The 26,306-nt window shown below is 36.8% G+C and overlaps 1 protein-coding gene across 4 annotated transcripts in view; it reads right to left on the bottom strand.

The window, feature by feature from the left end:
• The window catches only part of LOC139962216 (dystroglycan 1-like), a 120,447-nt gene that overhangs the window by 32,061 nt on the left and 62,080 nt on the right, over positions 1-26,306 (bottom strand). For all 4 annotated transcript variants that reach the window (XM_071962216.1, XM_071962217.1, XM_071962214.1 and 1 more), the window contains one exon: positions 13,285-13,341. The gene's annotated coding sequence lies outside the window, so the exon portion shown is untranslated. The remainder of the gene's footprint in view (positions 1-13,284; positions 13,342-26,306) is intronic.

Below are 26,306 nucleotides of genomic sequence, written 5' to 3'. Positions count from 1 at the left end.
ACTTTGGCGCTATTGTTAGCAGGCTATTGGGGCAGTAAGAGTATTAAAAGCAATAGGCTTTATCAACACACAAGTACCTAGTCAGTCCACATGGAATTACCCTGCAAGGTAGTAAATATTGAATCTGAACTAATCACCTTTGGTATCTTAATTTCAAGTTTGCCAAGTACAAGGTAAAGTGCGGTTCCTGAACTTGAGCGCAGTTCCTGAACTTCAGAATGAAAGTTTATAGTACCTGTCACTGTTAACTCATTACAGTTAATAGCATTTAGATATCAGAATTTTAACAATTTATGTTTATTTTGGCCTTCCATAGAAATTCTGGCAATTGTTCCACCCAGTTTAACACTGGAATTAAGATCCATGATCACAACATGGAAAGCACTGAATGTGCATTGTAACATCACCGTGTATTTTAACGACTGTATGGGGCCTCACTGCTTAAGACAAGACGGTGTAATAACAACCCCATTGCCTCAAACATGAAAGCATTCCTTTGATCACCTCATCATCCCAGGATTCAAAATCCAAACCAGATGGTAAGTAAAATGGCAGTGAGTGATAAACCAATCTTGCGAGGAATATGTGAGCGAGAAAGAGCAAGACCAGATGGCTGCTATGTGGATGCAGATGCCCATCACTGATAGGAAACTAAACAGCTTGGAAAGTAAAAACAGAGACCTTTAATCAGCACTAATGCGGTATAAAACAACAGCAGATGCATCTGTCCATCAAGTAGTACATTCAAACCAGATGCAAAAAAAACCCCACACACTAACAACTCCTCTTGTAACTAACAAAAAAGGTGTAGTTTCTCCCTACATAGTAGATTTGGAATGAGGTGTACGTAGTGCAGATGTGGAGTGGGAGACAGGTAAGAGTGGAGCGAAGTAAATTCAATTATTTCCATTTGTTTTTCACATTTATTGCAGTTTCATCTCTTTGTTTTATACTGAAATGGATTGAAATAAATTTAAAACTGATACTTTTATGTTACGCTTGGAGTCACTTCCAGCAAAAGTATACCGTACAGAATTCAAATTCAGTTTGGAAAATTGACAGAAATATGGATTTTCATACTGCTTTATCTAATAAACAGTACTGTTACTATACAAGTGTTCTAAACCATGACATGACAGTACCACCGCATATGTGCAAACTTGTCCCAACTGGGTGGGCGAAATTGCTCAGATTGTGGACGCTGAGAAAATCATCATTTTGTTTGACTTTTCTCCCTAAACTAGGAAGACAAATTTGTCACAATTAAATAGAATCATTGAGGTCACTATTAAGAAATCTTTGATTAACAGAACTTGGTATTTGATCAAAAGGAACGCATCGTCGAAATAAACTACTGGATCCATAAATATTTTTGAAAAATTTCTGCCTTGTAAGAATGTGTTACTGTCTTCTTACTTTCCTCCCATTTTCTTCACTCACTCAAAAGAGCTGTTGTCACCAAAGCCTGTAACCCAGATGCACAGTTTCTCTATTTTTTTACGCAGCATAAGTACCGCAGATGTTGCTCATCTCCACAGATTCCTCTAATATTGACCGCATTTTACTCCTCATCCTCCTCTCCAATAAGAAACAGACAAGATCAGGTTACTGGGATTATTACAGCTTCAGCTACTGCAAGTGATTATTACTGTTGCTGCTGGTCAGTAGTCATGGCTGGCAAACGTCAAATTTGACCTAGAATCTGAGTCTTTATCCAGTCTATTGGAAAGTCAACACTAACCTAGACTGCACATAGCACACCATTATGAAAAAGGTATTATATATAACATGTGAAGAAACAACTCTCCCATTCAAGGCTAGGTCTATCCATTATTGAAACTTCAGGAAAACAAAAAAGATTTCAGAGAAAAATTAAAATGTTCTCTTCACATAATTCCCCCCACCCCCCCCCCTTTGCACACACACACATTCCCTAAATACAAGTATCTAGGGAAGTAGAATAACTATTTTAGTTGCACATGTGGAATTAATTTGTGTTTGACTTTTGAGGCTGTTGACATAAACTATTGTGATAAAACCCTCAAAACTTGGCTGGTTTTTTGGTAGTTACCATGGCAATCCTACTGATGATTATGAATTTAAACTGAAAGCTGCTGTTTCATATATACTAACAGCAACTTTGAATTCCCTTAATTTCAAATGTTTAATCCACACTAACAATTTCCTAGCTTGGTAGCCTATATTGAAGAAAACCTAAATTCTGAAACCACATTTCGATTGAAGGCCAACCCAACCCAGTAAGTCTCTGGGTAAATTCAATTAGAGGATTCCCATACTGTTTGTATATATTTAACCAGACACTGTAGGCTTCATAATTGTGAACAAGACATCTAGATATCAACTGAGATTACAAAGAAATAACTTGACTTAAACTCAGTATTAATATTATTATTGTAGGTAAAGATAACCCCTGGGTCCTTCCTATCCCAGATGCACCATACAGCCCCTTCAGCTATGAGTCAATGAGTATCCTCCTCTCCTCATGAATCTTAATCAACCACCCCCCCCCCCCCCAATACCCCCTTTAGCTATAGGTCACAAGTAAAGAATTCTACAATTTGTGGTGGAAATAAAATCAGTTTCCTTCTCTTCCCAGAGAGAGCCACTTGCCTCCAATATAGGCTCTTGACTGAGAAAATAATACATTCATCTAGATGCCTAGGGCATAAGCAATTAAAATACAAGTTCTGTTGCTGCAGAGAAAAAAAAAAAAAAAACGGGAATCCGTACAACAAATTAAAATCCCAAATCAGAAACCCAGTCAATGTCATAAGGGATAGTGCCATACAAGTTCATACAGTAATGGGTAGAAGATGTATGGCAGGGTTAAATAAAGCGGAACATTACACTTTGCTTTCATATCAATATCCTTGAACATTAACCCTTTGTTTGATCAACTCTTGGGGGAATGTGTCCCTTGTCAGCCAAAGGGTCAGATGTCAATGATTAAGGTAGAGATCAAAACATTCAGATGTCAAAGTTAATAGTATACAGTAGATCATATACAAAGATAGCAACCTACAAGATATGGTATGTAATATTGAAGAGCACTTCACCCTACTGTAGGCGGAATATTACACTTACAGTTGAGATTCTTTTGAAAGCATATCAATGTGGCCCATTGTGGCATTTTATCACAAAGGTCTTATAATTTAAGAGGAAGGTCCTACTTTTAGGGAAATTGTAGGGGGTCATGTGAACATGACAGGGGTCACATTTTAAATAAATGCCACACTTAGGGAAAAGGAAGAGTCATCTGATATTGTTGGGGAACAGACATACTGCTATTATGGGGAGCAGAGAGTTCATACTTTAAGGGACAGGAGAAGGTTCATAACTTTTAGGGGATAGGGATGGTAATAATGGAAATGGGACCATGAGAAGGGAAAATGGTGATTACTGACAAGCAACAGCATGTGCGATATATATAAAAACATTTTCAACATCTATAAACAGCATTTAACATTTGGATATAATGGCCGTGTTAAAGATCATCAATATTGCCAACAAATATGTACAGTTTGGGACCTGGACAAGAACTTCTGGAAAACTGTCATCAAGTTTTACCCTGCTAACTTTAGAGCCTAAGTTGATTACATTTAATGTCTTTTCACATTGGATACTTCCTATCATGATATGTCGTGTTTACAAGGTTTCAGCGTTTGACATCTGGTGACCTCAAATAACCTTTGACTACCACCAAAAACAACAGGGATCTTCTACAATCTACTCACTACAATGCATCCACATGCCACGTATGAAAAGTACCGATGCTTCCTAAGTGGAGACCTCGTGTTAACAAGGTTTTCACAGTTTTGACCTCCACCAAAAGTTGCAGGGTTCGTCTAATATATATGGGGCGTCAACATGCCAAGTAAGAAAGGTATCCATGATACCTATCCTGAGATATTGTGTTTACAAGCTGGGCATCACACATATACTTACATTCACACACACCATCATGACTGCATAGGTTTCTCTTGTCATCGAAACCAAAAAGCAGCTAGCAGCTGCATCAACCCAACTGACGTCATGAATTGTCATCACATGAACACCTGTACATAGTATATCTCTACATTTGAAGGTTTTACAATCATTTAATTAAACTTGCTTAAAAGTGCTTTACAACCTAATACAGCACCATGGAAACCAAACCAGGAACATGTTAAGTATTTTATAACCTTACTGGTAGCCAAATATAGCGGCCCTACCTGCGGTGTGGGTGTAATCCATTATTATCGGACACATGTGGGTAGGTCTTTGTTATCTGATTTTGTTACTATAGTAACAAACCTATGTGATATTAACTTCTGTTGTCAATAAAAAAGAATTCAATTGTTCACTACAAACAAACCAACTCAAACAAAATCTCTCTTTTCTTCCCCTTTTTCCTTTCAGAATAAATTCCCTTATGACAACCATCCACCAAACAGAAAACAATCTATACTATTGGTCTGTGAATGCGGTTAACAAGGAACAACTGCTTTTATGACTATATACATGAATCAGGATCTGCCAACGTCAAATAAAGAAAAATTATTTCTTCGTAAATATTTAAATGAAAATTCAGCTCAAACTTCAGAATATGCAAAATATATATCACCTGAAAAAGGCATAAAGTGCCTTTCAGCTGTGGCAAATAATAAGTAGAGCATAACATGTAACAGTGTATCTGTAAAATCGCATATCCCTAATAAAATGTATCCTTGTAATTATCACCTTAATCAAACCTAGCAATATCATATCACACTATAACCATCACATGCAATCATATTAGCTGAAATTTTCAGACCTGTTCATATGACCCAACACGACCACTTCCTGACCCTTATGACAAGTGATTATTCTGATGTTAGGTAAAGCTCCTAAACATGACCAAAGTATTAACAGGAGGGCAATCCACTGAGTTGCAAATCTCATCGCCAGCAAAACTGCACTAAAAATATATACTTGACCTTGATCATGTGACCAATGACCTCAGTTATCATGGCAACTACATAATTTCATACTTGACATACATGTACATACTTGAAATTTCCATAATACCTGTCAAGATACCAGTCAATTCAATATTCCCCATGGAGTTATAGCAAAAAATTTGGTTTTCTTCAAACTTGGTTGGAAAGGTACCTCTGGGTGCACCCTTGATGATTTAACTTAATTTAACCTTTGACCTCTTAACCCTTGGTTTTGGCGGTCTGTCTTTTCGCCGTGAGGTAACTTCCCAACATGTTTGAAGAAAATTCACCCAGCAATTTGACTTGGCACAAAATTGTGCTAAAAATATGTACATTTGACCTTACACCATGTGACCTTTGACCTCGGTCCCCATGGCAACCACATATTTTAATAGTACTTGACATTTCCATTCTACCTGTGAAGGTGCTACGTGAGGTCAATTTTTCATCTTGTAACGTTAAAGCATAAAACCCACACACACAAACAGACACATTTTTACCCCTTCCTCAGTCATGGACTTCCGTTCACCCTTGGGTACCCAACATGGTCTAACTCCCCAAGAGTAACTACACAGGAAAATTGACAATTACCATGGCAACTGTTGCTACGGCAACTGACATAGCTGTATATGGTCCAACTGGCAATGTAACTACAATATCTCATCCTCTCTATGGCAAATAACTATGAGACAACAAGATTGACAACTACATCAGATTACAGCAGCAGAATGTTTTATAGAGTTTTGTAACTACCACTTAAATTGCCCCCTAAATGCATCAAATAATCACCTTTTATCCAAGGATCAGTGAGTCTGTTTCAGCAAAATTGGTTTGAAACATGTCAAAGAAGAAGCACTTGGTCATTGTGGACAGACAAAGAGATATACCTTCACAAGTAACTTCAAGAAACCAGTCAACCTATATAGGTAGGTCTGCTGATGGTGTTAGGCTAGTATACGCCCATGAATTCTAAAATTGCAATCTTTTTATTTAAACTACTGCAACAGGAAACAACAAGACATGTTTGGCATAACTGAAGTTCTTCTCTAATGATATTTTGACAAATTTTCTTCAACTTGATAGATAAAGAAATGACCTATGACCCTTCAAAGTATAGTACCATAAAATGTTTGGTATGTTTAGCAACCTCTTCAAAATTTTTGGCAGTTCAAAGATTTATTAGCAAGCTCCAGTTGGTCACCTTTGTACATTCTGTGGCCATAAACCTCTCCAAGGGAGGAAGGAAACCTATAAAGTTTACACCACACAAAGATAAAAACACACACACACACATACATACAAAGATGGTAATAGCAATGCAGCTTGTGCTAATGTATATATATATATATACATACATATATAATATAGTATACCTATACAGTAACTTACAGCATGTTGTTTAATACTCAAGTTGACGCCTGCAGTGTGCGGCGATCACCAGACAACTGGACTTAGACATTCGTGTACATGACCTTAACATTCTATTTCTTCCTTCTCTCAGGCATGAAAAGTACCAAAGAGAAACAGAACTGTCAAAGTACGTATGGAACCTGAAAAGCGGGGGAATTAGCCACAATACATGCTGGGAAATAGACCTTAAAGGAATCAAACATGCACAAACGTGAATCAAGCCAATGCAACCTCTGCATAGAAGAGGAGCTGGCAATCTTACGGGTACCAAGGACAGTATAAACAAACAAAAAGAGCTCATCTAAAAGTGTTGCCATGTCAACAAACCGCCCGACCATGCTAGGAAGAAATAACATGATAAGGTCACATACACGAATGTTTACGTCCAGTTTTCTGATGATTGCCGCACACTGCAGGCGTGAAACTTGAGTAACATATATATATATATATAGCTATATATATATAATTCTGTTAAGTTTGGCAGGTTTTAAAAAAAATATCTGCAATGTTATGGTCTGATTTTTTTTACCTTAGAATGATACAACTGTTCGGTGTATGTGCTATCATTATCAAAGAGTGCATTGGCAGGGAATTTGATAGCATACTCTGAGAGTCATACTTTTAGAATGTTTCTAAGAATGTTAACAGTAAGAGCATGGTTAATTGTTTTATATCCTCTTTCCAGACTGTTAATATCATGAAAAAACAATTTGCAGACAGCCTCATCTTTAGCAGAGTTTCTGCTGGTAGGTTTATGTTCACATAGCAATCGTAAACATGTTGTGTTTGTTATTTTCAATCAATGCCTGCACGTCATAATTAATGTTTAATATTTTACATTGCCAATGTAAATACTGTATCTGCAATCTGGTTACACTGATGGAATAGCTAGCCTATCTTTTACATCAATTGCCAATGTAAATAAATACTGTACATATGCAGTCTGGTTAAACTGATGGACTAGCTAGCCTATCTTTTCCATGATGTAAATACTATGTAAATACTGTATATATTGCACTCATGAACTAGCTAGCCTAGTCTATCTACATCATCTTCATACCTACTTTCTAACTAGAGGTCAACATTTCTGTACCTTTATATGGTTACTGTAAACATTTTCAAATGTATGGTACTGTATATTATAAAGAAGATCAACAAGTTGTCCTAGTGATGTAATCATTTAATACACATCTCTAGACACAAAGCTGTGAGGTATATATACACTTTTAAGCATATATGTGCATGCAGACACACACATCTGAGCAAAGGATCTAAACACTGTACAGTATATAATAATAGAGTGCTGCACTCATAGGGCTTTCTATTATACTTCTCTACTACTACCTCCACAGTCCACACTAATACCTACAGTAAGTTGTACGCAATAATTATGTTGCCTGTAGTTGTACCCTTTGTTATTCTGGTGGCTTGCATGCACAAATCCTATAGTCATTCAACATCTTCCTTTATTATGGAATTCAGAGTCCATTACCCTCATCAAGAACTGTGATTATATTGACAAACTCCCTGTTTGTAAGAGGGCAAACAACTGATGAAAAGAAACCCTCCTCTTTCTTCTCCGATTTGAGAAGAAATATAAACCTTGCCATAGTTATTTGAGTATGTGATTTGCATGTAATTATTTGGTGTGTTGTCCTGCATTTGTTAACAGAATGCTGTACATGTAGGTAGGTGACTGTAAATGAACAGATTATTTGCCTGAAGCATTGACCAGCTGTACTGTAATGGTTTATTAACCTTTGTATATAAGCCTGTTCCATATACGCAGAGCTGAACAAAATCACCTTGTTGTTGTTTAATTACGACAAGAATTTGTTCAGACATAATATTGTATCTTACTAATTAATACCTTTGATGATCTCAATTCCGCAAAGAGAAATACAGGAAGCACACTGTATCTAAAGGAAAATTATTTTACATCGCTACCACGCCAGTATACACTACACCTGACATGTATGCAGGAAAACAGTATATGAGTAGTACACACTACCATAGCAAAATCACAGGTTAACTTCGATGTTGCTTCATGAAAACAACAACAAAAACAACGATAAAAAACAAACAAATACAAAAAAACCCATGCACTAACTTATCTCAAGTTACTGTATAAATATATCTGCACAGTGGAGAAGAGCTCAAGAGTAAACCGTCCCAATTGTGTTGGTTGTTGAACCTATCTAGTCAAACAGCCGAACAGAATCTGACAAGTAATTGTAACAACTGTAACGATGCTTGCTGTAACTATAGAGTTACAGGTCATTATGGAATAAATTTATCATCGGAATCACTGGCAAACAAGACAACTTTGGGACAGTTCTTTTTACTCTAACCCACACACAATATTAAATCAATAAAATCACCCACTGACAAAGTTCTTGGGTTACCATAGTGACCACTAAGGATAATGATATGTGTAGAATTTCTGTGCTGAAAGACTTGACCTAAAATGACACAGTAGGGGTAGTATCTCTGACTGATCCTAAGAGAAGGTCACATTTTTTGATGGTTTGATTTGGAGAGTTCAAAGAACTCTCTTGGTTTTTAAGCTTTACTGTGATTAAAGTCAAATTAAACTCTGGCTACTGGATAGCCAGCCCTTGATATGAGTAGCAGTGTCCTATTTCATGCAATTATAATACACAATGAAAGATGTGATATCCACAGTACACTTGTGCAGTGCTTGACATGCAGCTGTTCCTTCAAACTCTGGAAAGGAAAAGTTATGCCGTCCACCGTAAAAAAATGGTCCTGCATTTTTTTGATTCTCTCCCAGCAAACTAAGACCTAAAGATCAACTGTAGAGCTTAAAATTGCCACAAAGTATTGTGTCTTGCTTGTACTGACAGCTGAAAATAATTTAAGTTATGTAATATCCACCACTTCTTCCACACATAATTGGCCTTTCAAGGTTCAATCTAAGAAAATAATGAAGTTACAATGAAATGGTTGCTACTAATTAGTGACTTATTTACCATTTAAATCCTGTGCAAAAAGATCTTTGTCCCAAAAACAAGTAACAAATTGTTTTGTTTCATTTGTAAAACCTTGCATCTCATTGTATCGTTCCTCAAGCAATGTTAGCAGTTTAAAAATAATGGAATTTGTTTTTGCCATGTGACACTTGGTCTTTCCTTTATTGGTTGGATATGGCATCACCAGAAAGAGAATAGCTTTAGAAGGAGGTTACAAGTCATTAACAAATACCTCATGACCATTTGTGACCATAATACTTTCGGATCCACAAATGTACATGTACTTATAACAGCAGGTAAACTGTTTGACAAACAGGTAACTCTTACAGTAAAGTACTCTACAACATGTACAAACGTTAAGATCTGAAACAGGAAAGAATCTATGTTCCGGGCTATATCTCCAGTTACAAGTCCTCCAAACATATGTCAGTTGAAACTACAGTACAGCCGGCTACAGTACTTGATAGCTTAAAGTGTTTGCAGACAATGCAAGCAACTATAAGTTTCTTTGAATATAGTTTGATAAATTTTCATTGAACAACACCATCTCATTAATATTTGTCTGACTTTAATGTGAAAACCAGTCACATTTTTCTTTTTCTTTTCACAATTCCAATAAAAATTCTATCAACCAAAACATAACTAGGACATGAAGACTTGAATAGGAAGAGCTTACCTCAACTGTGACGTACAGTAAAAACAAACAATAAACAATTTTCTTTCGTTTCCTCAATTAATTCCCACAAGGTAACATCTGAAAGTCAGTTCTTCCTAGATAGTTCAGTATTCCAAAACTAAAAATAAAAACTGCCAAACTACTACTCCTACGAAGAAAACTTGCTTGGGTTTGACTTTTCCTGCCTTTCAACATTCTTGACATTTCAACTACAGCATCACATGTACTTCCTCGGAGCAGATGTCATAGCCTAGCTACATTCACACTGTACCTCTGAGCTGTTGTCATAAGCCTAGCTACATTCACTAATTACTGTAATATCTCTGTTAGGACAGGCTGGTTCTTAACCACAAAAGTACATGATCACTGTCTTCATTGTAAAACTCTATTACTGCTTAATCATACAATAGTACAAAATAGAACCTAACTGAATAGAGTCTAACTGACCTTAATCCTTGGATATAAATAATCCCCCACTGCCACTCAGCTCTTTCACCCCACTGTGACCTGACAGCCTTAATCCTCTTTTTAAACTTTCAACAAGCATTATTGATTACTTAATTAATTCACTCTCTCTCTCAGAAAGAGTCTTCACATTAACCTGCAGTAAGGAGGGGATTTACATGTATCCTTCAAACAAATCACTACTTGAGATCCTTGAATACATCTCTCTCAGATAAGGGGAAATTGGGTTTTTTCAGCTCAGGATGTTACATGATTGGTTATATGGGTAAACAGGAAGGGTCTGTAGTAACTCCCAGCTGGGGTGTATAATACGACACTGACTTCATTTTGGATAATTTGAAGAATCAGCAATCAGACGTTTGGCACGTTGTGTGAACAGGATTGAATTTAAACCAAAGTTAGAATCAAATTAGTATGTACATTGTTCTATTGTACAGTCATCCAGAAGGAAACACAGAATTTAAATTGTGAAATAATACCTTAGACCAAAAACTGTTACATCAGCTCTTGTCTGCAACTTGACAAAAGGGGATCCAAAATGGCCAATCTGAGCAGTATCAGGAACAGAGATATATACCACAAGGAACATTCCACTGGATATACAGACATTTTTCTTCATGGCTTGTACATTAATATAGTATTTTCAAATTTAAATGCTATGTCATGCTTTTAATCATATTCTGAGAAAACAGAGGTTTGTACTTACCGCTTGAGCTCGGACGAAAAATAACCCACTTAAGAACGACTTTGACTCAATGAATGTAAAGGAAAAATTCTAAAGATCTGCTGCTAATTCTAATTGTGATTTTACATTTCCATCAATTGACTGACCAACAGAAATACCAATTATGGTATATATACTCAGCAAATCTGACACTCAACAAGCTTGAAAAGAGAGTAAAAATTGGAGGGGATAATCACTCTTTTCTACTAATGGTATTGACAACAAATTTATAGCACATTGATTCATATGCAAGCTAAGTGTAGGTAATTAAATTGATGCATGAATCGGGGAGGCGCACGTATGTATATGGCTGTTAGAGTGTACGTATATAAATGTAAGGCTATTTATACAGTAGTTTACATGTGCTGTTACATACACTGTAGTACACTAAAGCATATACCTGCCATATTGCATCAAAGCTGTAAAAGCTTTATGCTTCTTATTAATTGCAAACAGAATTAATGAAGCAGAAACAGACAAGTAAACAAAAAGTAATGATATTTTTCTTTTCTACAGGTCTAATAAGATGAAATCAAATTACATGAAATCCATTTTCTGGATTCATTTGCGGGCACCCAACAACAACTCTTGTCCCACACAGCTACTGTACAAGCAACTTGCAAGTCTTTTTTTTTTTTTTTTAAATCAAGTTTTTTTCTAAGGCCTGCAATATCTTTGGTATCTGAAAGGGAAAATATATAGTCTTGACATGGTCTTTTTTTTCTCTGGTAAACTTCAAATGTTTTGGCATAATGTGACACAGAGGAATGTATGTGTGCAATAACATACTAAATGAAATTGTCAGGAAGTAACAGCTCTTTCCGCAAAACAAATGCATGCAGCTGTTCATATTCCCAAAAACAAGGTAAAAGAGAATGGACGATACAGCTGTTCTTGAAGTGACATTAAATAAAACCCATGGAATCAACACACATGAATGTAACGTCCATTATGAATTAAAGGACTAACCTTTTGAGAAAAAAAACATGTCCAAGGAATGCTACACTGAATTAACTCTAGATGATAACATCACATATTTTATTTCTATCACAATTCTACTTATTTTAATGTTTCCCCCCCCCCCCCCTTCTTTGTCAAGAAAATTCTTTCCATTCATTTATTCCCTTCAACTAGGAGTGCAGCTTTAACCATTTTTATTTTCTAGCCTGTTGTTTATACAAAAGGGAGGACTATATGCAGGGAATCACACTGACAACAGGCTGGCTGGTCTTGTGTGACCTCTTCCCAAAACAAGCAATTTTTTGGGGGGCTAAAAATTATTTTCACTGATCCAAGAGTAGTGAAAACTTATTTTCATAACTTTCCAGAGGAGCTTTTAAAGAGGTAACTGTGATCCCCTTGTCACTTGCAATGCACCCCTTAGGGGTTTTCACAGGGTGTAATAGAACCTGTGACATGACTTTTCAGGCTTTCTGTTTTCATTGTTATCATTATTTCAAGAAAAAGTACTGAGAATTTCAAAAGCAGATAAATAAAAAAATCCCTAAAAAAAAAAATAAAGATAAAATCAGCAAATCATAAAGAAAATGAAAGCATCTTTTAAGAAAGGTTAAAAAAAAATTGAAGTTAGAAAAGAAGATTAGGAATGACATTGTCACATGTGGAAGGGATTTTAAGTGGAAGAATCCCTAGTAGTGTTCCCTGGGGTATGCAGCTGAACAAACTACTCAATTTATAGAAAATTTGGTGATAAAATAATTGCAGATCTAGATAGAGAGATGGATACTGTTCTCATATCACCAAATAGAGTGGTTCTTTGTATATTGATTGAGTGTTCTTCAGGGGATTGAACAGCAGCACTTATACTGTAGGTATTAAGGCAGCTTGTTGAGCATGGTTTATAGTAACTTGGTGGAAACTTCTTAACCTGTAAGTATTGCCATGGGAAGTGGCCAGGGGAGGGAGGGGGAGGGCAGGGAAGGGTAAAGGAGGCGGTAATAGCAGTGGGAGGTGGTGGAAGGGTTGTAATGGTGGCTCATTCCTGATTAGTTATTAAAGATAATTGTATGACCATACCTGTTATCTCAAGTCCGAATCCACTTCTTTGAGCCAAAGACTGGAAATGGTATGAATCTGTTCAAAAGACAAGAAATGGTGAAAAGAAAAGAAAAATAAATTGAGAGGTTTCGGTGTCAGTTAAAATTTGTTAATATCTGTCTTGATTTGTTATGTTTTTGTATAAAGATGATGACATGTTGAAGTCCATAGTGGACCTATTCAGTGTACACTGATGAGTGGAAATATTGCATTGCAACATGCTGCATTATCTGTATCTAGTACTAATTAATATTAAAGCTGATTAATTTAACACTCTTAATATTGTACCGTGGTAATATTATGAGGGTGGTGGTGGATTCAAACAGGCACTATAGTCACTGTGTAAAAGTTGATAAAAAACCGCTAGCAATGCTGCAGAAAGTACTTTACTGTGTGATATGGGGAGACAATGCATGATGAAACACAGAATGAACAGTACCCATGACTCTTTGTGTGCTTCCCCTTGTGTACACACAAACAAAGACTTTTACATTAACAATTTTACCTGTTTATCTACATTATTTGCATTTTTCTGTTGTATCTCTGTCACATAGCCTTCAATGAAAGATCTGGCTGTTAGCATCAAAATATATTCCAGACCACTCAATTTTCACTCAGAAGACAACTCTCTCAAACTTATTTAACTTCAAAAACAGATCCAAGAATATAGTTTAGTTGGTGCCTATTGGAGCTAACAGATGGTTCAAAGTGCAATATTTGATTAAGTACAATCTTTTTGTCTTACCAGACAATTCTGGAGAATTGCCCTTTAAAAATGTATGTTCTTTGAAAGATTGGACGGGACCTGCAAAAGCGGTTTTACTTAGTTTTACTTGATCACTCTTAATCAGACAGCCATATATACATCGTTATAAACATGTCACATAACCAATAACGAATGCATTAAACGCAATGATGTTAACCAGGGATGCCGGGCTATTAATATGTCAATTTTGAAGACACTGCCCTAGTCAATAGAAAACTCGTTACCAATCTGCACCCTGGATGGAAATCAATAAATACCCACTTATGGATGATCAATTCCTAGAAAAGGAATCTGAAAATACATTAAAATCATTTTGACTCATATAAAATATTTGTGGGATATATCACAGACCAATTGCCCTTTCCTCCAGCCTCCCTCTGAGACTGTCAATAATACTAATTGAAGTATTTTACTGCAGAAGTTCAATGGAGGTGGTCTAGAGACATGTTAATTTGTTAGTTAGCGATGAAATATTGCTCCATGATGCATATATACTGTGCTGTCACTATGTACTGTACGTAACTGCTATATAGTGTATAGAAGTTATTGGACACAGATGAGTATAATCTGATGAGAGATACAGGAATAGTCAAGTTGGTTCAAATCTCTTTTTTATATTGATTTAATTCTGGTTGTTTGTCAATTGGGCACTATGCCTTTTCTTGTATTCTTTTGTTTAAAGAGGTGTTATCTCTGTGATTTTTTAGTGAAAACAACATACAAAAATAATGTTGCAACACCATCTGAAAACTGATTGATCAGAAAAATTATTTCCCTAGATTTTGTAGCAAATTTCCAATGATATCTTGTCTGTATACTTATAAGCATGAACTGTCATCTTTAATTAACTTAGAGCTTGAATTTAACATTTAAAAGCCTAAATGATCATTACTTGTGAAATAATTAAGTGAATGTTTTGATCAGGTTCTGATGAAGTGCTTTATTTCTTAAGTACAATAGTATGATTCTAGGCTACTGTAATTTTACTTTAGCACATAGCAACTCTCAATGCAGAGAGAACAAACATACTGTGAGATGAAAAATCCTTTTCAGTATCAGAGTGGATGTTAGCTTCCCACAAAATTCAAAAATTGTCTCAACTGGTAACATTTTGTGACCAAAACAATGATTCAACTCTTACTGGTATTCTTAGAAACAATTCAACTACATTTTCCCTACCATGATCAATTTTGGTCAAAATGTGTTGTCAACAAGGCCTAATGTTATGAGATTTGAGTGCACACATATGATAGCCTATAGCACAAACTTCCTTATCTCTCTCTACACAGGGGAAAGTATGGTTACAAGTAATTGTTGTGAGACAACAAACTTTGTATTCATTGAGCACTACAGATGTAAGAATGTTTCCAGACAATGAGTTTAAGAGACTATTAGAAAATCAGATCAGGGATAGTTAGTAGGCATTGACTATTTTTAGCATCAAAATCTCTGTAGTGAAATGTTGTTAACTCTGTACTTTGCTGGTTGATTGTTCTGATTTATTTGTTTTCAAACATATTCAATCATCTGTAGAAATTTTGGTTCTTGAGAAAGAATTCGTGTTTTGTTTTCTAAAAGAAAGAAAGATGTTCATTCAAAGATGTATATTCAAGTATTCTCATAGGCCTGCAGTAGTTGTGAGTGTGTTTACTTGGGATTTGTATCTCAACAAAGAACAGTTTGCGGCCGGTCCCAAGCAATCTGAAGATTTTGCGTCCCTGGAAAAAACACATTTGTGTCGCGGGACTCAGGATCCTGCATTGGTCACAATGCTGTAAATGTATTTTAAGCACCGCTAGAAATTCCCGCCAGTAATGACAACATAACCATCATACATAAATTACATTAAAGAACAGAAGCCAAGAGATACAATAAGGGTGACGCACACTCTTTTGTAATGTGGGGGGGGCGGCTTGTCATATTTTGACAGGCTGCTGTGCTCATTCCATGCATGGCATACTTGTTTGGATTGACTTAGCTGACTTCTAGTTTCTATTAGTGTTTCATTTTCCAATCCAAACATCATAAACCAAAAATTGGCTGAGAAAATATGACACTTACGAACACAGCCCTGGTAATAACAACCAGTCCACTGTGCCACCACCAGTGCCTTGTATTACAGCTACACGCTAAAACCAACCCCACTTTTAATCTTGAACACCTAAAGAAGGAATGATTCCACAAACAATATGCTGAAAGATTTCCTCCTGAGTCCTCATCTTCCCGACCATCAATGTGAACATATGATGTGGCACCAATCAATGGATCATATTACAGCTTATTTTAATAACAAAGCTGCATAGTACCATATTTTAAGTTTCTAATTACAATAATAATTTTCTTAATATACATTACATGATTACATGTGAAGGACCTGTAAACATCCTGGCGACGTTGTGGCAATCCCTGGCTCGGTGTTAAATTTGTAACGGACCATCAATGTGAATATGATGCGACGCCAATCAATGGATCATATTACAGCTTATTTTACTAACAAAGCTGCATAGTACCGTATTTTAAGTTTCTAATTACAATTTATGATTTTCTTAATATACATTACATGATTACATGTGAAGGACCTGTAAACATCCTGGGGACGGTGCCGCATTCCAGGGCTCAGTTTTAAATTTGTAATGTAGATCGAGAAATCCATACCAGCAATTTTGAATCCCCCCACCCCCCCTCCCGATAGACTAGAGTCAAGAAAGGATCTCATCCTGTCCTCCATGTTTAATTTGTAATGTAGATGGGGAATCCATACCAGCAATTTGAATCCCCCTCCCCCCTCCCGATAGACTGGAGTCAAGGAAGGATCTCATCCTGTCCTCCATGTTTAATTTGTAATGTAGATTGGGAATCCATACCAGCAATTTGAATCTCCGCCCCCACCCTCCCCCTTCCCCCTCCCAATAGACTAGAGTCAAGGACGGATCTCATCCTGTCCTATGTTAAATATGTAATGTAAACGCAGCTCGGCATTGACTAGGGATCAGCGGTCTTTTCGTTGTTGTTTGTTGGACGTGTGATTTGACATAAACTTATATATCAGTAGTATATATGCACTGTTGAAGAAACCTCAAAGTCCTACCTATTCAGTGATCAAGAGCCAAGGGTATGATATAGAGTATGGGGGAGGGGGAGGGGGGTGATGTCAATATTAACTTAATTTTAAAAACTAAGCGTGGGGTCTGATCAGTAGAGTAAACACATTTTGATAAAATTCTTCCAAGATCTTCTTGAAATATTGCCAACTTTTAGATATACCGCCAAACACATACATTATCATTTAGTGTTGCTCATTGTTTGACTGTTGGGTTGGTTGTTGCTATTCAATGGTCAGTTTCACCCATGGTAAGCCTGGTGCATTATGGTACTTTTAGCAAAAACTGCTGCAGCTTGATGTAATATCTTTTTCCCAGGCATTGCCTTTCAACAAGTTATTAGAGTAGGCTAATGTAAAATTGAAAATATTAATTCCTGTTCTAGTTAATATTTTGACAAGATAGTAGACAGAACTGTTCAATTTCTACCATCTCCATGGTAACTAAGAAAACCGCTAGGACACATTTAATGAGTCACCATTCTGTGCATTATCATCAATCCTCCATTATTTTCCTCTTCTATTCTGTTTATAACATTTTTTGCCTTTATTTACAGAATGACTAGCCCCCCCAGGGTCATAGACATGGCACAAGAAAAAAAAAAAAGGATTGAAATTGTGACTGGTACTGTACACCACATAATGCAAACATACCATGACTCATCACACATGAACAGCACAATCATTTCATTACTTTTCAGACAAAACTCAAAGCACCTTTTAAAGGTTGGGTATACAAGAAAATTGCCAACACACTTTTGAGTAAAGTACACATAAACTTGTGAAATCCCTGACAGCCAAAGTTGCATAAGTCATGGAATAATAAAATTGGTTTGAACAGGAGGCGTATGTACCTATTCTCAGGCAAAAGTGTGATGGACAATTTGTTGGACTAAATTGCTGGCCAATATGCATATTTTTTTAGAGACCTTTATATACTTCCTTAAAGAACTGCTTGAACCAGTAAAATTTAACTTCCTAGTTTGCTATGACACACACACAAGTATATATACATAACTAAGTGGGAAGTAAGATTAAGCAGGAATTCAGTAAAATAAGCAAAATAGGAGGCTTATAGTTAAAACAGTATTTACAATAAACTAATCACAATTTACAACAACAGTCAGCAACAGTCATCGATGTCCTTTAAAGGTACCGGAAATGTCACTTGAAGTAAATTATACAGCTTGACAATCATCTACTATCAAACCAAGATAATTTAGAACCAGTAAATCAATCACATCCAATGATGTAACAGTTTGCACAACCACGGTGCAAGCCTAAATGCAATCATCTTGGAAGACCGCAAACTGTTTGTTAGGTCTAAAGGTAGTAGTTTCTCTTAATGTTATGATGTTAGATAGGGGAGGGATGGGGGGGGGGTTGGATGTGGATGGTGTAGGATTAGTCTAAAGCTTACCAACAAGTTAAGCTATTGAAACTGGGACAACAAAAGTGACCACAAAGCTAGCTCAGGGTCCAAAGGTTATTGATAAAGTAAAGAATGCATCATTGTACTGCTATGGTCCTCTAGTGAGTAACTGTACGGGCTGAATTAAGCAAAGGAGTGGCTTTGTAGAGTTTATCCTCATACTATAGTCCTGCTGGTGAGGAGGAGGAGAATGTAAAAGGAAAGATTTACTACTACTGTCATCATCTTGCATGCATGTGAACTGTAGGTTCAAAATTCTACAATACAGTCGTATACACATGGACAGGTCCATAGACAATTTGGAGTGTTCCTACATTACATGTTCCTCTGTATCACTGATCAGATAGATATAATATGCATATATAATCTAATGAATCATTCTTGAGGACTATTTCATGTGGACAACATGTGTTCAGTCACTATCAAACACAATGTGAAGAATGTTCCTCAGATATATAACAACGTCTTCCAAAGGTCTTTGACCGCTGTTACTCTGAGGATTTCTGAGGATAGAGCTCTACATTATGTAGCATTGCTCATTTACTAAGGGTCTGCAGTGTTTAGGAAGAATCCATATATACTGTACACAGTACATACATATAGTCAGTATAGTATCTTTCCCCTCCGTTGACTTTTTAATGAAAAAAAAATCTCAAATCAAGGTAGAAAGTAGAAAATTAGGCACGTTTCAAGGCATTCAACATGAAGTTATCAGATATGCACCGCTAGCTACGGTATTTCGGTAGTCATTTGGTTATCTTTGTATCACCTAGCTGGGCCACCTGATAATCCCGAAGAATGGTTCTGGATCCACTATTGAATGAGTGTTTTACTGTAACAGTAATATACCAATTGTGGTTAGAACTACTTCTAGTCTAAGCACTAAGTAGAAAGCAACGGTGATCTTTAAGGACACCTGTTGGGGACATTTTTTTAACAATCCATGATATTCAATCATGAACACTTCATTTCACATCAGTCATGTCTTATTCTCCAATTGATGAACATTACAAATCTACCACGGAGGTTAACATACATTACACATTCAACAACTGCAGCTGTGTAAACCACTATAGGCACTCCTCCAGTGGCCCCTCACTGACCCCGCTCCCAATGGTCTATATTCACTCAACAATATTCCCGCATGAAAACCTGTTATCGATTAAATCACAGATCATCCCTCCTGGAGAAAGAAGCCTTTTTATCAACTTTGCCCAACAGTTGACCATGGGATTCTAAGAAAGGCATATACCTGTCAGCTAGACACAAGTGAACATTCTCCTGAAATGAAGAATTTATCCAGGCATCAGAGGAACATATTTATTGATCCGCAGAGTAAAATTCATACACATTTTCCTACCAGCTGTTTTAGAAATAAAATCACCGCCCGATTCATTTGTATTATCTCATCAATAAATCACAGGTGGCTGTCTAATAACAAGAACAAAACTGTGTAAAATTGGACCAACAGGTGCTATGACTAGTATTCAATAATAACACTGAACTACAGTATATAGTGTCATTATTGGCCAACGAGGTAAATGAATCTGGAGGATTCATGTCAATTGGGTGCGCTTGTACCATGTATGGAGGGTCATGTGATGTGTTCCAGGTGGTACCAAACTGATATTTCTCTGTAGCAGTTCGAGAATAGTGTTAGTGACTTCTTAAAAGATTTGCACCAAGACGGATCGGACATGGGAACTAACGGCGTAAGAAGGTACTGGTACTTCAGGCCTACGAAATAGTGCTAATATGCTAACGTTCAACCTTATTCTCTTGAATGAAGGCAGGCTTCTACAAAGTTCTACATAATAGATCTTACTTATTAATACAGCTCCAGGGGCAAGCTTTGTCTCATATGGCCTAACGTTATTACTACTTGCTCTAAGTGAATGTAGAAATGGGAAATGTGGGGAAATGTTTAGTTCAGTGCAACCACGGAATTCTCCATGGAACAGAGCATAATGCTGCTCGACGGGAATATAGCTATCACGTTAGGCTACAAGCACGGTTATTGCTAGGTAACGGGTGTCGTCTGCTGCTCTAAGCACGCAAACACATTTACGTACTAGTTGGGTGAAATCATCATGCGTAATAGGGAGAGTAGTATATTAGTACCACCCTGGAACACATCACATGACCCTCCATACATGGTACGCGCGTACGCGCGTATTTACTGTGTGATAGTTTCTCCAGATTCATTTACCTCGATGTTATTGGCAAGCACAGGGTGCAAGCAAGTACTAATCTGACTACTGATGATGTACATAAATGCTACAGTAGAATTCTCTCATCTTCTGCATCATGCCATCCCTCCTTCATCCTCTCCAAATGTTAAAATTGCCTTGCCATACATCACTATTTTGTTTCTTTCCCCATCGAATTAATTCCCAACTTGTTTGTTTTTAACTGGGGGTTGCTAATGGTTACAATCACACCACGGCCTTATGACAAGTGGTACAAACTGCCGTTTGCATCAGACACAAGTAGGTATGAAAATCGAAAGTAAACAAACATATATATACTTTCAACTTACAATCTGATAAAATCAAAGTACATCAAGCAAAGACTAATACACCATACTCTATGCAACCACTTTGATGATTTTCAAAACAAAACAGTCACTCGGCTGAGCAACAATCACATGACTAAATATCTATCGAGGCGTGATAATCTTGCGTAGGCCAAAGAAAAGCAGAAGAAAAGATCTAACCTAGTATCAACAGAAAATAAAGCTGAAGGACATATATCCAACAAACAATCCACTCCCTTTTCTTGCAATATACAGAATATTTTCATTTTTCCATCTGCCCTACCCTTGCAGTGATTTCAAGGGCACTCCTGCAAAGCATTCCAAGTGGAAGAGTTTGGCAATGCTAATTCTAATGGAAGACAGAATTTTTTACAAAATTGGTAAGTAAACAAACTTTTGAGAAGAGTGACTACATGGTGAAAATGTGACGCAGTATGGGGTGTAACAAATGAAAAATTTCACAGCTTTTAAAAAGAGAGTCCTTTCAATGTATTGAACACCTTCCTTGTGTTCTTTTTCAAAGTGGACGATAGTAGCAACGGTTAAGTGTGACTCACTCAAACAACCTCAATCAACAAACGTTCGTTTCCATGCGGGTACGATACCTATTGTCCAAATCTGAAAAAAACTTCGACCCACAAAACACATGCCATTTTTTTTCTTTTGATATCCAAGGGCAACATGTCAGTGAGGGAACACTACAATGCTCGCCCACATACAACACTCTGTACATAGAATATTATATTGCACAGATTTAATCTGCTGTACGCAACAATTGGTTATTACAATTTACAACGCGCCGGTGTGTAGAACCCTTGAACAACATATATACCTCTCCCCTCCCTCTGCCCCCATATTGTAAATACTGCCTGTTTCAATCTATGCATAAATTCAGTATCCACTTATTAAATTACAGGCAGCTACTGCTATAGTCAGTTATTTCACAAATTCAAATTTCCATACCACAATATGTCCTGCAATACAAAGCAAACGCTAGAAAAATCAAGCAGGCATTTAATGTAATTTGTCTCTGCTATCTACGTACAGACAGCACGCAGAAAATGCTCACAGATACTGCTAGTACATACAGAAAACCCTGTGGATGGTAAGATAGATAATTCAATTTACTCAGTAATTGGGTAATGAATATTTTACAAACTGACCATTCTGGTGCACAGTAAACACATCACAGTACTGTACTGTACGACAGCTTTCTGCATTCAAATGATTTTGACAGGCTTTTCAAACTATTCAACACAAAAATATCACATTACCATTGCAACAGTAGATCATTAGTTTGACTGGAGTCATGTTCCAAACATTCCAAATTGGCAAATTCTTACAAAATTGTATTTAATACAGTTTAAATAAAGTATCTGGGCCAGGATATGAGGTGTCTAACTGAACCGATTCATTCATGGGTAGGCAATTATTACTTACCCAAACAAGTCTGCTGATAGTTTACAGGGAAACTTTCAAAATCATAAATGTACATTGCATTATAAGATCAGAGTATGGGAGCAATATATACTGCTCTATCAGAACTTCAACTGAGCCTTTCTAGTCATGATTTGCACTTTTCAAAAATAAGAATATGTTTCAATAGTTCTGACTAATCAAATTTCATGTAATTTAAAGTAATAATAAATGGCAAAGTTTTCAAACTTCCAAGAAATGATCTAACAAAAGTTTGTTGAAGCATCAAATTAGTCACAGGTCATTAAATCACCATAACAATTCTTTTGGTAAAAATATTACAGAAATCACAATATAGTTATCAATGTAGTAATTACACAAGTTTATATTGTGTAGAAATGCAATGCTTGCTGAACTTGTCAAACAAATATAAAATGCTGCTTATAGTGGCATTTTGCTTGCTGGCTTCCATGGTTAAATAACTCATTAATTGATTCAAGTTCATTTGTTTGGAGACATGTTTGCAATCATGACTCCTAAAGGAAACTCCATAATTATAATCAAGATCGAATCACTGGTTCTTGAGGTTGCGTGAGAACAGACACTCTGCTTTTGGGTGACATTTCTGTGATGTGAGATCTGTACTTCAGAATGCTATAACAGGCCTACACTTAGGCAATAGCATCTTGACTCAACTTATGACGAACTGTTGTACAATGGTAACAGCAACATGCTTGGTGGTGAATAGGCATGCAGACTGTATAGGAACTAGCCTAAAATTCCATGTACAATACAGATCAGTATGAATAGTATACTCATAGCCAAAGTACTGTACTATCATGCCTACATCACTGACCCCCTATTTACAGTAGGATTTAATTAATTTGACACCACCCACTGAACCAACTTAGAGGAAATTTCATGCTAGAGCAATAGGACACTAACCATAGCAGCTTGCAGTGAAGGTTAAGTTTACAGTCCACATAGTAGTACTGTCGTTACTACTGTACATGGTGAGCAGGACAGGGGGCATAAGGAATGCAGCCACAAGTTCAACACAAAACACACACATTGCTATGTATTGCACACGATGAATGCTGGCTTCCAGTGTATTATGGAACAAGCCATGCTACACATACATGTAGGAAAATTAAGTACAAATTTACAAAATATTAGCTAATTTTGGATGGGAGCAGAATATGGAGAACAAGAAGATGGCAGTGAAGCCATTTATACATACACCACTGCTGTTCACATAGCACACCAATATCTAGAGATAAATCAATGTTTCTGATGTATGAGCCATGCATCCAGAGATCAGAGACATTCGCCATATCACCAACATCATTGCCACTGATTATTATAAATTGTACATCTCATGATAGTTCCAAAGTAGCTGTAAGAACATGGAATATCTGTTGAGACTGTGGAACAAGGTCAAAGTCAATCAAATTGTACCTATAGCTAAATAGAGAATCTCTTGTAAACACTATGAGAGTTTGTAAATGAACTTGAACTACTCCAGGTTTGTCAACACGTAGAGTATACTTGATCACACCGACTGTATAAGGACAGCTGACTGAGTATGACTCGTTCAGCTCCTGCGAGAAGGCCTTCTTGGGTGATGGTGATCGAGTACTGGACATGCATGCATTTATACACAGAAGCCAAAGATAGACACATACAATATTGCTGTTTCACCTGTAGGACTACAGTCACAGTTCATGTATACCCAAGCACCAGACCTTATGCTTGAAGGCTCAAGCAAAGTTAAGTTTGGCCAAGGTAACTTGTCATGTTGCTATGCCTCTACCAAATCCGTATTATTTTTCAGAACACACCTTCTTTATGCTCGATCCACACGAAATATGTAGAACATTCACAGTATTCTGCTAGTAAGTATCTACAGTTATTTCATCACAAACTGGCAACAAACATCCTAGGTCTTTGCAAAGTGCGTCTGGTAACTGTTATATCATGTGTAGCATACTTAGTAAAACATTTGGCTGACAGAGCTGTGCTAAACAAAATGCATTCAGGTGTTCAAACATACCGGTCTCTGACCAGCAAATGGGCCCAGGGAGGCAAGGGCCTCATGGCAAACAACATATTATTCTTTCCAAGAACTAAGACTACTTAATACTTATGCTATTCTTTTAGAGAAGCTGCTTTACCTTTTCATAATCATATGTCCCGCACTGACGCACTCCCACTTTCATTCAGCTTCGCTGAAGTTTCGACCAATACAAAATTTAATATGTAACAGCATTGGTAAAATAAAACCAGCTTATATAAATAATTCCAGAGCAGGGTTTTGCTCATTTCCAAATGGAAGCCATTGACATCGGCATGTAAACTAGTGCAAATGACGACCTCAGTTCTGATTCTTCTGGGAAAGGATAGGCTGTAGATTCATCTGTTATGAAAGTGTTGTAGGCAAGTTGGCTGTTTTACAAGCTTGAAGATACATTTTCTACATCTTTGGAACATCACTAGTGATATATACATGAACCTATTAATAACCAATATGTAAGCAATACAACTGTGAGTGTACTGCATGAGCAAAGTCAAACTATACAAAGGTAACCAGCCTTCGAAGAGAAAGCCACAATCATTCAAATGTAATTTTGCATCGCCACAGAAGTGCTAAGGTTTAAGGACCTTGGTACTGTCTTGGATCCACACCTGTATAAATGTTCCAACATTGTGTTTCATCAAAAACTTTTGCACTAAACGATCATACGTAAATTTATGAACAGTACATTTCAGTAACCATTATAATGCATGTTGACTTAACGTTTAGTACATGAAATCTAAAATATAAAATTTTCAGTCCCCATGGTCAATCAGTACTAATATTTCTGATTTAAGAAGACGGAAATATCTTCTATGTGCTAATGCACACGGTTAGACATCTGTTGCAAATGAGTACCTTTCTCTGAATAAACCTAAAAGAAATTACAAGGTTCATACATACTAGCACTACCTTTGAAAAAGAATATTTGAACAAACATAATTTATATATGTACCTAACTGTTGTACAGAGACTACACTGCGCACTACACAGTGACTATACCAAACTTTGCAAAACACGCAAGCATACCTTAAAACCTTTTTAAAGAAGAAACAAATTATAATGGCTTGTATTATTAATCCATCTCATCCATCACTTTCATTAATATTAATATTTCTCATAACAATCAATTTTAAAAAGATTTCACTATCTGAAACCTTCAACAGCTTTCCCGTGTGGAATTACTCTATCAATCTGTAGTCATGGCTGAGGGAATATTGTCTTCTGAGGTGTTGCAAACTTTACACAAAATAAAAGTTGGAGTTGATTAATGCAGACTCTCATGATATTAATACACTTGGCAGTAAGTTCTCTGCCTGGATATAATCTGTCAAGGCCTGTGAGTTGTAACCTCCAGCTGACATACTACGGGTCAGTCTATACCATCGGTCCACCGCACACTAATCAGTCTAACAGGCTCAGGACCCATGGAGTTTCCTTGAGGACTGAGCCATGACCACCCCCTCCCCCTCGAATCAAGGCCAAGAGTACATGGAAGCTAGCTTGGACTATGGACGTCAGCCAGCTTGAAAACTGCAGATAAATTATCTGGTGTGAGGAAAACTCCTGTCAATGACTGGAAACTCTCACTACCATCAGTAACAACAATGTACATAGGGGGGGGGGGGGCTTTGTACTTACTTGATTGTCATGTTACTCTTGAATGCCAATTATGAC

Source organism: Apostichopus japonicus, chromosome 20 (assembly GCF_037975245.1).
Source record: "Apostichopus japonicus isolate 1M-3 chromosome 20, ASM3797524v1, whole genome shotgun sequence".
Lineage (NCBI taxonomy): Eukaryota > Metazoa > Echinodermata > Holothuroidea > Aspidochirotida > Stichopodidae > Apostichopus > Apostichopus japonicus.
The sequence above is the reverse complement of the archived record's forward strand: the minus strand, read 5'-3'. Positions and strand labels throughout refer to the sequence as shown.